This window comes from Cydia splendana, chromosome 4 (assembly GCF_910591565.1).
Source record: "Cydia splendana chromosome 4, ilCydSple1.2, whole genome shotgun sequence".
Classification (NCBI taxonomy): Eukaryota; Metazoa; Arthropoda; class Insecta; order Lepidoptera; family Tortricidae; genus Cydia; species Cydia splendana.
The window spans coordinates 6,485,840-6,498,140 of NC_085963.1; the positions used below are offsets into that span (position 1 = coordinate 6,485,840).

A 12,301-nucleotide genomic window follows, 5' to 3' on the forward strand; every position below is an offset into this window, starting at 1 on the left:
TTATGGATATGACCTCTCAGTATTAAAAGTAACTTTTATGGTTGAAGAAATCAGTTAAATAATAAGATGTCCAGCTCAAATACAAACATGCCTTTAAAACGGGAAAAGAAATCTCTTGTACGCAAAGCGCTAAGCAAAGTATAATATATCTACGTTGCGAATCTGATAGCTAGATTACTTTCAATCTCAAAACGGCAGGAACAAAATTCTAGTAATTTCTTTATCTGGAATATCCATTGGAAAACTTGCCTAAAAATGCAAAATTGTTTATTCACTCGTCTAAGCATTATGAGAACGGGTTAAGGTTACATTTAGCATAATTCATTACTAACAGAATGTGGGAGCTTTTGCAAACGACATGGGTTGTCATTGAGATCTGACCGGTTAGGAGAAAATTGGAGAAATCAAAAGAGCATTCAATTCGTGCCATGATATTGAGTGCATTGAGTTAAAAGGTACCTTACCTCTTGGAAAGGTGCCACAATGTAAACGCCGGCATGGTCGGCCTAAGAGGAGATGGCGGGACGACTTGGACGCATTTCTCAGCAACTGGACGGATGCTGCAGTTAATCGGGAAGATTGGGAGTCTAGGGGGGAGGCCTTTGCCCAGCAGTGGGACAAGTATATAGGCTCTTAAAGAAAACCTCTTAAGGGTGCATTAAGCCAGCAGAGTTTTCGAAAGATCGTAGAGCTTTTTAGTTAGATCATAATACGGTTGGAAAAAATATGACTACCAATCTTGTGGCCTGTAGAATAAGGATAAGAATAATAATTTTTATATAAAAGAAAAAACCTTATTACCATTTATCAATGCCCTGTGGGCACACTAGGCTTTCTCTAGTAACTTTATGTGATTGGAAACCTGGTCAAATAAAAAATTGGCTGGATCAAAAAAAAAAAACAATCAAAACAAACCATTAAAATTTAACATGTAAATTGCTTCTAAATCGATTTTGTTTAAAATAACAATTAATAACAATGACATACGCAACCCCGGGCACGCACGGCCGTCCGCTCAGTGCTCAGCGAGCTGCTTTTAAGGACCTGAACTGTTGTTTCAGTTAGAACAAGGTGACCCCAATGCGACCTTTTGACCACAATCTAAGCTCACTTTATTACAGTTTAGTTTCCAGCGCAAACCTCTAAGACGCCCTTGAGGGTGATATACGGCGCTGGTGTGTCATTCCAACGGCTTAATGAAACCAGAGGACCTACCGCGAACCACATTCGACGTGTTGCGTCTCACACACTTGTTAATTCGTACGTAAGTGTAACAGGGAGGCAACACGTCGAACGTTATTCGTGGAACGTAGTGGTCTGGTGGTGAACCCGAACCAGAGGGCCTACCCCGAACTACGTTTGACGTGTTGCCTCCCTGTCACACTTACGTACGAATTTACATTTGCCCCAAAGAGGCAACACGTCGAACGTGGTTCGTGGAACGTGGTGGTGAACCTGGGCCCGTAGCCAAATTACATTCGCTCCTTATCGATTCGATCTCTACGTTCGCGAGCGACTGGTCGATAATGTTTATAATAACCTAGCCAAGAGGCAATCTTTTTAGTTTTCGCTCATTCTATGCGCCAAGTCGGTAAAAATTAATTTTTGTCTGTGGTTCTCGTTCAAAACCGTCAAGAAACATCATCTGTCAGCTGTCAAGAGTGTCAAGTGAACAGCGAATCTAATTTTGGAGAAAATAATTGTTTTATCGGTAAGCAAATTAAATATGTTGGTATTTGTTTAACTTAGTTTATCACAATTTCGTGATAAAATAACTCTATATAGTGTAATATTTGAAGAGTGCGTTGTTAATTGCATATAATTTTGACCTAAAGTTTAACAATTTCAGACAGCCGTCGTCCCCGCAGCCCCAACCAAGGCGGCGACGCAGCCAGAGCGGGCAAGAGCGGCTCCGCGGGCTCTTCTTCCACGCTGAGAAGTCCTCGCCAAGTTGGCACGTACAGTCAGAGCTGCCGCTGCAATGACGCCTTCATGGCAGTTACCAGTGCTAAGGACGTGCACTGCTGGCTTACTTGACCAGAAGAGACAATACTTTAAGCGTTAGTATTGATTCAAACCGTGAAGTGAAATTGTGGACAGGTTTGCCCGAATCAGTGTAACCTCAGTGAATTCATTTACTTCATAGACTTCAAACATTTTCGAAATTAACAAAAGTCAAGCGGACATTGAATACATAGATGTTATGCATTAGATTTATCTATTAAGATCGCCGAGGACAGGCACTTGGAAAAGCATGGTACATCGCGCAGGAAACTCTTCAAACTAGACACGACCTTCAGCAATGAAGACGCCGACTAAGAAGATGCATTAGATAAGATAAAAGCTGCCTGTGAAACCAAAACTAATAAATCATATTGTTACTTAATATTATTTTTTTATTACCTACCTGTCTTTGATTTTTGTTTACTCAGTAATAGAAATACCTAAGTGAGTGAGGCGTTAAAAATGAATTAAACACATCTTTATTATTTATAGTCAATGGAAATTTGGGAAGGTAATCTCACCCGCTAAGCTACTGGCTGTTCATATTTAACCTTTTGTATGCTCCTGTCAAAAAATTGTAATTTATATATCAATCATAATTGAATAAAATAAAATAAATAAATAAATAAATATTGGGGACATCTTACATAGATCAACCTAGCCCCAAACTAACCAAAGCTTGTACTATGGGTGCTAGGCGACGATACACATACTTATATAGACAAATACAAACTTATATACATAGAAAACACCCATAACTCAGGAACAAATATTAGTGTTCATCACACAAATAAATGCCCTTACTGGGATTCGAACCCAGGACCATCGGCTTAGCAGGCAGGGTCACTACTCACTAGGCCAGGCCGGTCGTTTTACAAAGACAACTTTTAAAAATTAATGCATTTTTTAAAGTTGAATATAGGTAAGTACATGGGAGCAGATCTGCTCCTAAGCATACCAAAAGTTAAGGTGGTAACCACTATAAATAAATGACACAATGATTGGGTTAAAAAGTTAATTTATTTTATTGAAAATCTATTAATGAAAGATGCAGCAGGTATTTTTTGCCAGCAGCATGAAATCAGTAGCCAAGCATTCTTTTCTTGTTTGTACATATATTATGTACAGTGTATTAAAATAGTAAAACAACACTCAATATATTTTTGTGGTTGTACATGTGACATAGTTTCTTCCCTTGACCCTGACTTTGGAGCACCATAAAGTATTGGTTCATATGCCAAGGCTGCAATGAATATCCAAGTCACCTGAAACAAAATGAATGCTTAGTTTTTCAACAAACTCTGTAACATTTGGTTATAATACTTATTCTCTACCAGTCATATGACAAAAAAAAAACTAAATGTTTTGTGTAAGTACATGTTATGATTATTTTTATATAGTGTGTAGGTACAGTCAGCTGCAGAGAAAAGGTACCACCACTACATAGAAGTTTGTATGCAGGGGTGGGACCTTTTCTCTGCAGCTGACTGTAGCTGCGCCTGCCAAAAGAAGTCATATACAATGTTTCATAATATGAAATAGTTTCATTAATATGGTTGATAATGTATATGTATGACAACAGCCCGTCTGGCCTAGTTGGTAGTGACTAGTGACCCTGCCGGTTAAGCTGATAATCCTGAGTTTGAATCCCCGGTAAGGAAATTTGTTTGTGTAATGAGCACAGATATTTTGTACCTGAGTCATGGGTGTTGTCTATGTATTTAAGTATAGTTTGTCAAAGGACTGTCTCATTTCAAACAAAGACAGAGAGAATCATACTAGCTTTGTCATATACCAGTACTAGCACCCAAAAGATAAGTATGAGTATAGTTTTCCTGGTTCTTACTGACTGACAAATTGGTTTGACCATCTATATATAGTTATCTAAGTACCCTAAGTACCCACAAAACAAGTCTTCTTGAGCTTACTGTAGAGTCCGACTAGAAATTGTAGAAATTAAAAAGTAGCAACACTGTAGTCTCATCCCTTTCAAATCAATTTAAAAAAATGGGATGACACTACAATATTGCTAGTTGTTAGTGACCTTGCCTATGAAGGTGATGGTTTTGCTTCCCGGGAAGGGCATTTATTTGTGTGAAGAACTTTTGTTCCCGAGTCTTTATCTATATTTGTAAAGCCTTTACCTATATACCTTTGCCTTTACACATTCAATTCACTTTCCTATTGGGGCAACGTTTGAGGGAGGGAGGTCATGACCCTCGTTCCGGGTCATTCCTGATGCAGAGGCTGTCTATCGCGGTCCAGCGTGGCAACGCGGCGAGCGTGATGGGCACCTTTGCATCTGGAAGGGCGCGGGACGGGTTGTTTGATTGAGTTCTCGGTTGTGGCTTTATGTAGCTTAGTTTTAATTTAGTTTAATTTAGAGTTAATTTATTAATTGATCGAGTGTGTTTAGGTATAAGTTTTAATTTGTAATAGGTTTAGTTGTATATTTTGTTAAATAATAAGTAAATATGTAACTTTATTTTAGTAAAGACAAATAAACAATAAACGAGTTTTTAGAGAAACTTACGTGTATTGAAAAACAAGTGCTTGCCATTGCGCATATGGGTACCAAATTTAATCTACACCGTTCATCGGTTTATATTTGATGACGTAACAGGAACACATTAGTTATTTTAGCATTAATAACATATTTTATATACTTATTAGTAGGTATAGTAGGGATAAGTTATTGACTCACTCTTACCTTTGTAGGGTCATTGTTTCGTGTTGCATTTGTGGGTGCATAATCCATTTTTCCATGACACTGTCACTATAGATAGGTAGATATTCAGCGCCTCGGTCACATTGGATCCTTTGGGTGAAATGCTGCGTACGGCCCACAATCCTTTGATCGTAGCATACATGATAAGATCACCAGCTAAGGGCAGTCCTTTCCTAAGCAGTTTCAAGTTTCAATAGAGGCGATTTTTCAGACGGCGCCTGCGTCTAAGCGACACTTCCGCGTTGTTCGCCGCCCACAATAATGTTGAAGTATGCTTTTTATTACAAATTCTAATTTACAAACACTATTATTCGGTATTTTCTTGTGCTTCGGTAAGTTATCTGCAAGGGGATAGCTCGCGCTACGTATCGACACCTAGGAGGCGATAACGCTTGTCAAAAGTGTCACTTGGCTAGACAATGTATGACAGATGTCGAATCCCGGTAACGAAAGTTTTGCGTTTCGTTACAACATTGCAACTTGGCTAACATTTTTGTATTCGTTAATATTTTTCGACAGACTCATCTACGGTACCTGTCATTCCCATACATTTTTTATCGATTCGTTAGCGATATCTTTTTTCGAAATGCGTTTTGGCTAGGCCCCCAGAACCAGCATAATCTGCAGTATTCTGAGCGCACATTACTAGAGTCAAAGTCAGAGGTCTACAGCTCACAGAGTCAGTAGTAACTTATTGTGGAATGTAAAACTACAGTATAGAAGCGTCAAATTCTTTGATAATATTTGCTCTTGTCCCCGACCCAAGCCGCTACAAAGTACGCTCTCCATTAAACTGGTTTTCCGTTCGATTCGATTCTCGGGGGCTTGCTCAACTGTCCAATTTCTTGGTCTAATGTGTGTTGCATCTCTCTCTCTCATCAAGCAAAATATGAGACGCAAATACAATACACGGTGTTAGAGATTAGAGAAACGCAGGTGCCACTGCCACCATGTATCACTTGCCTTGCGGCCGGGCAATTAGTGGTACCTAGTATGGATTTTACGACTAGTAAGTGGAGTTTCTAGTATTCAATGTAATATAACAATAATAAATATGTTAATTGTTCCGATAGTTGTGTCAGCGAACGGTAGCTCATAGCGAAGAGTCTCGACCAACTAGACGTGTGCGCCGCGCCGGCGCGCCGCCGCCGCCGGGCTTTTTGACCACGCCGCCGCCGCCGATAAATGATCGGCGTGAAATCGGCGTGACCTTGAGTGTTGTTAATTAGCTATTCCAAGTTGGTTTTTGGATTACAATATGGATTTTTTTGTATTATTTATGTTATAGTTGTCAAATATACATCAATTATTAATTAAATGAAACTGGATAGCCAGTTTGCAGAAACTATTTGACATTTAAAGTAACTGAGTAAACCTAAGTATTCACCGTCAACTGTTAACGAACAAACGAAGATTGCTGCTTAATTGCTTATACCTTGGACAGCTAGAAGAACAAACCCCTCCATTCTCATAGAGCTCTATATAACCACTCATCTCTTCCCAACATGCCATGAGTGAGCCCTTACACTCGCGATCAAAAAAATCGACTCAAGCAACATTTTTTACTTTTGGTCGTTTTTCCGGAACGCGGGAAATATTTTAGTAAAACTTTGAATGCAATTTTATTACGAATTTATTCAGCTACAAAAAACAGTAAAAGACAACGATCTCGCTTGCGTAGTTTTTAGGTTATTGCAGTTTTTGTACAAAATGGCATTTTGCATAGTTATGATATGCACGAGTTGTGCCCCCTTGAGACCAATAAAAACCGGTGTAACCGGTTATTCCTTATCAGTCGCTTATCAGAAGTTGACCAATGTACATCTCCTCGCAATCTTTCACCGGAATCACCTTGGAAAAATGAATACCACCGAAGCTGAAGCCGCCGAAGTCGTCGCCTTGGTGAATCGAGGATTCTCGCAGCGTTCTGTTGCTGAGCAGGTGAATTTAAGCCAGTCTGCTGTCTCCAGAGTTTACCGTCGGTTTCGTCGATTTGGAACCTTGAAACGGAAACAAGGATCTGGCCGTCAGCGGTGCATAACGGAGAGGGAAGACCGCTTCATCGTCACCTCCAGTCTTCGTAATCGCCACCGTACCGCTGTTGCCATCTAGCGAGACCTGATGCGGAACCGGGTTGTGCCTGTTAGCACTCCAACAGTTCGGCGAAGACTCAAGGAAGCCAACCTTACCCCAAGAAGACCTGCTACTGGTCCCAAACTGACTCAGAGACATCGGGACGCTCGGAAGGAATTCGTGGCGACCTACGACCAATGGAGCCGCGTACTCTTCAGCGATGAGTGCAGAGTGTGTCTCCATGGCAGCGACAGAAGAGGACGGGTGTACCGAAGACCTGGAGAGAGGTTCGCCCAGTGTTGCTTCGCTGAAACAGTCGCCTACGGTGGAGGTTCCGTCATGATGTGGGCGGGGATTTCTATAGAGGTGACGGTTCCGAGTGTCCCGATGTCTCTGAGACAGTTTGGGCCCAGTAGCAGGTCTTCTTGGGGTAAGGTTGGCTTTCTTGAGTCTTCGCCGAACTGTTGGAGTGCTAACAGGCACAACCCGGTTCCGCATCAGGTCTCGCTGGATGGCAACAGCGGTACGGTGGCGATTACGAAGACTGGAGGTGACGATTAACCGGTCTTCCCTCTCCGTTGTGCACCGCTGACGGCCAGATCCTTGTTTGCGTTTCAAGGTTCCAAATCGACGAAACCGACGGTAAACTCTGGAGACAGCAGACTGGCTTAAATTCACCTGCGCAGCAACAGAACGCTGCGAGAATCCTCGATTCACCAAGGCGACGACTTCGGCGGCTTCAGCTTCGGTGGTATCCATTTTTCCAGGGTGATTCCGGCGAAAGATTGCGAGGAGATGTGCACTGGTCAACTTCTGATAAGCGACTGATAAGAAATAACCGGTTACACCGGTTTTTATTGGTCTCAAGGGGGCACAGCTCGTACATATCATAACCATGCAAAATGCCATTTTGTACAAAAACTACAATAACCTAAAAACTACGGAAGCGAGATCGTTGTCTTTTACTGTTTTTTGTAGCTGAATAAATTCGTAATAAAATTGCATTCAAAGTTTTACTAAAATATTTCCCGCTTTCCGGAAAAACGACCAAAAGTAAAAAATGTTACTTGAGTCGATTTTTTTGATCGCGAGTGTAGATTCTTCGGACATATTATTAACCAACGCATGATGTGAAGAAACACGTGAATTTAAGCCGAATGAATGGCAAACGTGCTCGAGTTGGAGCATGTGTGAGATGGTCAAACGCTATGAAGAGGTCGGCTTGCGGCAGTCTGCACAGTGCAGTCCATACGGCTTATGACCGCACGAAATGGAGACAAATTACATGTGGTCGCGAGCCTCAGCAATGAGAAATCGAGAAAGAAGATACGTCTCAGTGAGCCTGGTGCTTGTATGACAAGAAAACCATCAAAAAGAAGCCATAGCAGTCCACTATGTCTAGCAAATGTCAAGGATATTTGGAGTTCTGTTTTGTTAAAGTACGTCATTTTTAATAGGATAATAAGCCATGGAAAGCTTGAGAAAACGGAGAGTTACAGATCGGATCGAAGGTCATTGGAACCAGGTAACCTCTTAATGCAAGCCAGTTACTAGGGAAATCAAGTTATTATATCTATCCTATATTCATTTCATATTCAAACTATACGTAGTTCACTGACCAGCAACCTGCATTGATCAAATTTTCAAGAAAAACAACAAATTAACGACTTTTCTTAAGAGACGTGAAAATCAAGGTCACGCCGATTTCACGCCGAAAACACGCCGCCGCCGCCGATTTTTTGGCAAACGCCGCCGCCGATCATTTTTTAATCGGCGCACACGTATACGACCAACACCTAGAGAGACTCTCGCTGGGTGGTTGGATCAAGGGTCAGATGCAGAAGGCGGTAATTTTGGACACGGCGCGTAACGTCGGTTCCTCACTCTTGGGCCAAGCCCCACTGCCGGCGGCAACCGAGTTTAGGTTTTTTATAATGTGTTTATATGTATTTTTTATTGTTTTGTAAGTGTTTTTATATTTTACTTTTATATTCATATTATAAATAACCTAACTTAAGACGAAAAATAAATATGTAATTATTTCCATTGATATACCTAGGTCCCAATATTAGTGACAATGGCGGTGCCGCATATACATACCAGGGATGTTACGGAGCTCCGGTTCCGTTTCCGTTAAGGCGGAACTTCCGTTTGGTATTACACATCCGTTTCTGTTCCGATTCCGTTATCTTTGAAACGGAAGTTATAACGGATGTCAATGCTTCGCGCGGCGGCGGCGTACATCAAAAAGAAACAGGTTCATACCAGTCATTCGCTCATCGCCCCGCTTGCCACGTGCTACGCTAATTTGTTGTTTGTATACTTTGTTTTATTCGTGTTATTAAAATTAAAATCGTGTGTGTTCTGTTGTGTACTGACTACTGACTGTGTGTAGTGTGTGTGGTGAATGTTAGCGTGTAAAAAAACGCACAATGAAGCCGAAATCAAGTTCTATTTGGAACTATTTTGATGAAGTGTGGGGACACGGCTAAGTGTAAACTTTGTCTGAAGGTTTATTCTAGAAAGGGGAAAACGACTACATCGTTAAAAAGTCAGGCTCCGATTCTGGTTCCAGTTCCGTTTTCAGTTCCGTTTCCGTTTTCGGTTCCGTTAAACTAAATTGAAAACATCTGTTTCCGTTTTCGGTTCCGATAAAATCCGTTACATCCCTGATACATACCTATACATATAGGAACACGTATAAACCCCTTCCTCTAATACCTACCTAAGAAACTACAGAAAAGTTTGGGAACTCATGATGTACTGAATACTGCTTTACTGATTATACCTTCTCAAGATTAGATTAGGTATAGGATCGATTATTAGTTTAACACAATTAAGATAAGATACCTGTCTTAACGAAAAAAAATTGAAGCGAGTTATTCGCGTTTTTTAAGACGAACACGCTCGACGTGTTGCTAATCGTTTAATCTAGAGCAGTTCGCATTGGCTAACCGATTTTTGTAGATGAATATCGTTAGGCTAGGTTCACACGGCGTAATTTTTTCCCGTATACCGTATACGGGATTTCATCGAATACCGTAGTGACAGCCAATTTTGTAAAGCCCCCTCCTCACTCGTGCGCGAATCGCGGCGCGAAGCCGCGAACGCGAGTGTGGCGTCGATTTTCGCAGACAGCGAAATCGACTCCACACTCACGTTCGCGGCTTCGCCCGCGATTCACGCGCATAGTCTGGAGGGGGCTTAAGGAAACGTTCAAAGTCGTTCACACGGCGTCTATGCGGGAAAAATGAACGCCGTGTGAACCTAGCCTTATAGAACAAAAAAAAATAATGAGCATTTTTTGGCTTAAATAATAACGTGAGTGACCCTTTTAAAGAAATGTAAATACAAACTAAACACCAATGTCACCAATCAGTAAACAGGCTATAAGTATCACGGGAGTTTTGTATTAAAAGTAGGCACTTACTTGGTTCAAATTGTTGATGGAGTCAAAACGCGGTGTATTCCGCTGCGCTTCTTCGTCAAGCACTGCCAAAAATATTTGATCGTCGACTTGATAGCTAAAGAACGGATAAATTGTGCCACCACTGCATGAATTTCGACTGCTGACGTTTGCTACGGACAAAATGTAAACAAACAAATATTTCCTGATAATAATATTAATGTCCAGCATTTATTTTATATGAGTTTACAAAGTCTAGCCAGCCCGAGCGCGAAACGCATCTTCAAATTTACAAGTCTCACAATAATATTTAAAAAAGAATTTAGTTTTTGAAACTGTGAGCACCTCAACACAAACACAACAAACATCAATGACTTTTGTTTTCGTAATTCGCCATGGTAATTTTTAATAATTGCAAAACACGGAACTTCACTCACACGCATGAAAATTGAAAAATAAAATACGCCCATCGCCCGTCGCCCGATCTCTCATTGGTTGATTTGAAATTACTCGACATTCATATGTTGCCATAGGCAATTATTATATAAATGGCCTCTACAGACCTTGCATAAAGTTCGAATCGGGCCGTACATGGGCCTGATGGGCCCTACGAACATAGAGCCCGTCTAGTGGGCCTTCTGATAGTATATTTACAAATTATGAAAGTCTTGAAGTGATTACACTTTGGACTTCGGTTACTAAATCCTTCAGGTTATGCCATAGTCCCCAAAATTTCTTAATGTACACTGTGTTTGAAAATAGACAGCATGCATCGCAGCGCACCTTCGGATCGGTAGTAGGTAGCAAACGTCCATCATCTTTATTAAAGGTTTACCTTTTGGTTAGGCGGGTGCACCGTACCATACCTGAACTATTTTAGTTAGTTCAATAAATAAAGCCAAACTATCCACAATAATCGTTCTCTGCTTGCGAGTAATGGTTCCACTTTGCGACAAGTTGTTGTGAAGTAGCAAGTAGGTTGGAATGGAATGTATTGAGAAATAAAAATCGAATAGCCTTCCAAATTATCAATTCAATGTTATGTTTGCACCTGCATGCTCACATTGCCCATATTTTGAACTAGCTTTTGCCTGCGACTTGGTCTGCGTGGAATCAGTAATTTGAGTAGTTTCATTTTTTTTATTCCCCATACAAATTTACACCTACGATTTTCATTGCATTTCGCATACTTGAACGATTTTCAAGGCCTATGAAAACTCAAGATCAAAATACTATAATTGTGAAACGACCTCCGTATATATGGACAATACAATATCAGTAACTTCGTGATAACTTTTTCCTACATACGGTAAAATTACTAATTTTAACGTTAACACAAAATCACAAATGCTTACACGAAAATTTATATCTGAATCCAATCAGAATTATACTTTGTATTTCTGAATATGTACTTATGTACTGCTATTAAATGCTGGTTGGAAGTATGCCAGTAGACATTCAGTTTAAGTACATTGATGTTTATTGGGTCGTTAATAGTAAACTTTCGAGTTATTCGAATAAATTGGTAATACTTGTTCTTGTAATTTAGTTCATCAAAGTTTTTCGAATAACGAATAAAATACGTAGAAGGTGAACGGGAGTTTCACAGAGTTGACACCTAACCTAAGTGTTACCAGGTTAGGTGTCAACTCTGTGAAACTCCCGTTCACCTTCTACGTATTTTATATGATATTTAATATTCAAAATACCTAATACCGTTAAAAATCACTTACTTATAATGTGTGCAATACGCCACATTGCTCGTATAAAATAGGTAAGGCAGTCACCTTTTTTAAATTCATCTGGCGGGCCAGACGTGAGTCGTGCGATTTATGATTCTTTTTCGCAAATTAAAACAATTCTCCCAACGGACATACAGGCGTGGCGTCGAAAAGTGGCATTTGTGCATCCACGCCTCCTGAGGCCCGACCCTACTGCGAAAAATGAATAAGTATCGAAATTTCTTTCTCTGTCTTTATCGCTCGAATATATGCATGATTGATAAAGAGGCAGATAACGAAATTCCGATTTTCGATTTGCGCAATTTTTACTATACATATATTATATTACAATACTCTTTGGAAGGCCCT

At 40.4% G+C, this 12,301-nt stretch overlaps 1 long non-coding RNA gene across 2 annotated transcripts; it reads left to right on the forward strand.

Annotated features, from left to right (window-relative positions):
- Window positions 1–1,472: 1,472 nt before the first annotated feature.
- LOC134789473 (uncharacterized) lies at window positions 1,473–2,386 on the forward strand. Of its 2 annotated transcripts, XR_010144075.1 has the most exons (3): window positions 1,490–1,711; window positions 1,850–2,200; window positions 2,321–2,386. It is a non-coding gene; the product is annotated as an uncharacterized LOC134789473 (long non-coding RNA). The 2 variants fall into 2 exon arrangements; XR_010144074.1 differs by having other exon boundaries at window positions 1,473–2,200.
- The last annotated feature ends 9,915 nt before the right edge of the window (window positions 2,387–12,301 follow it).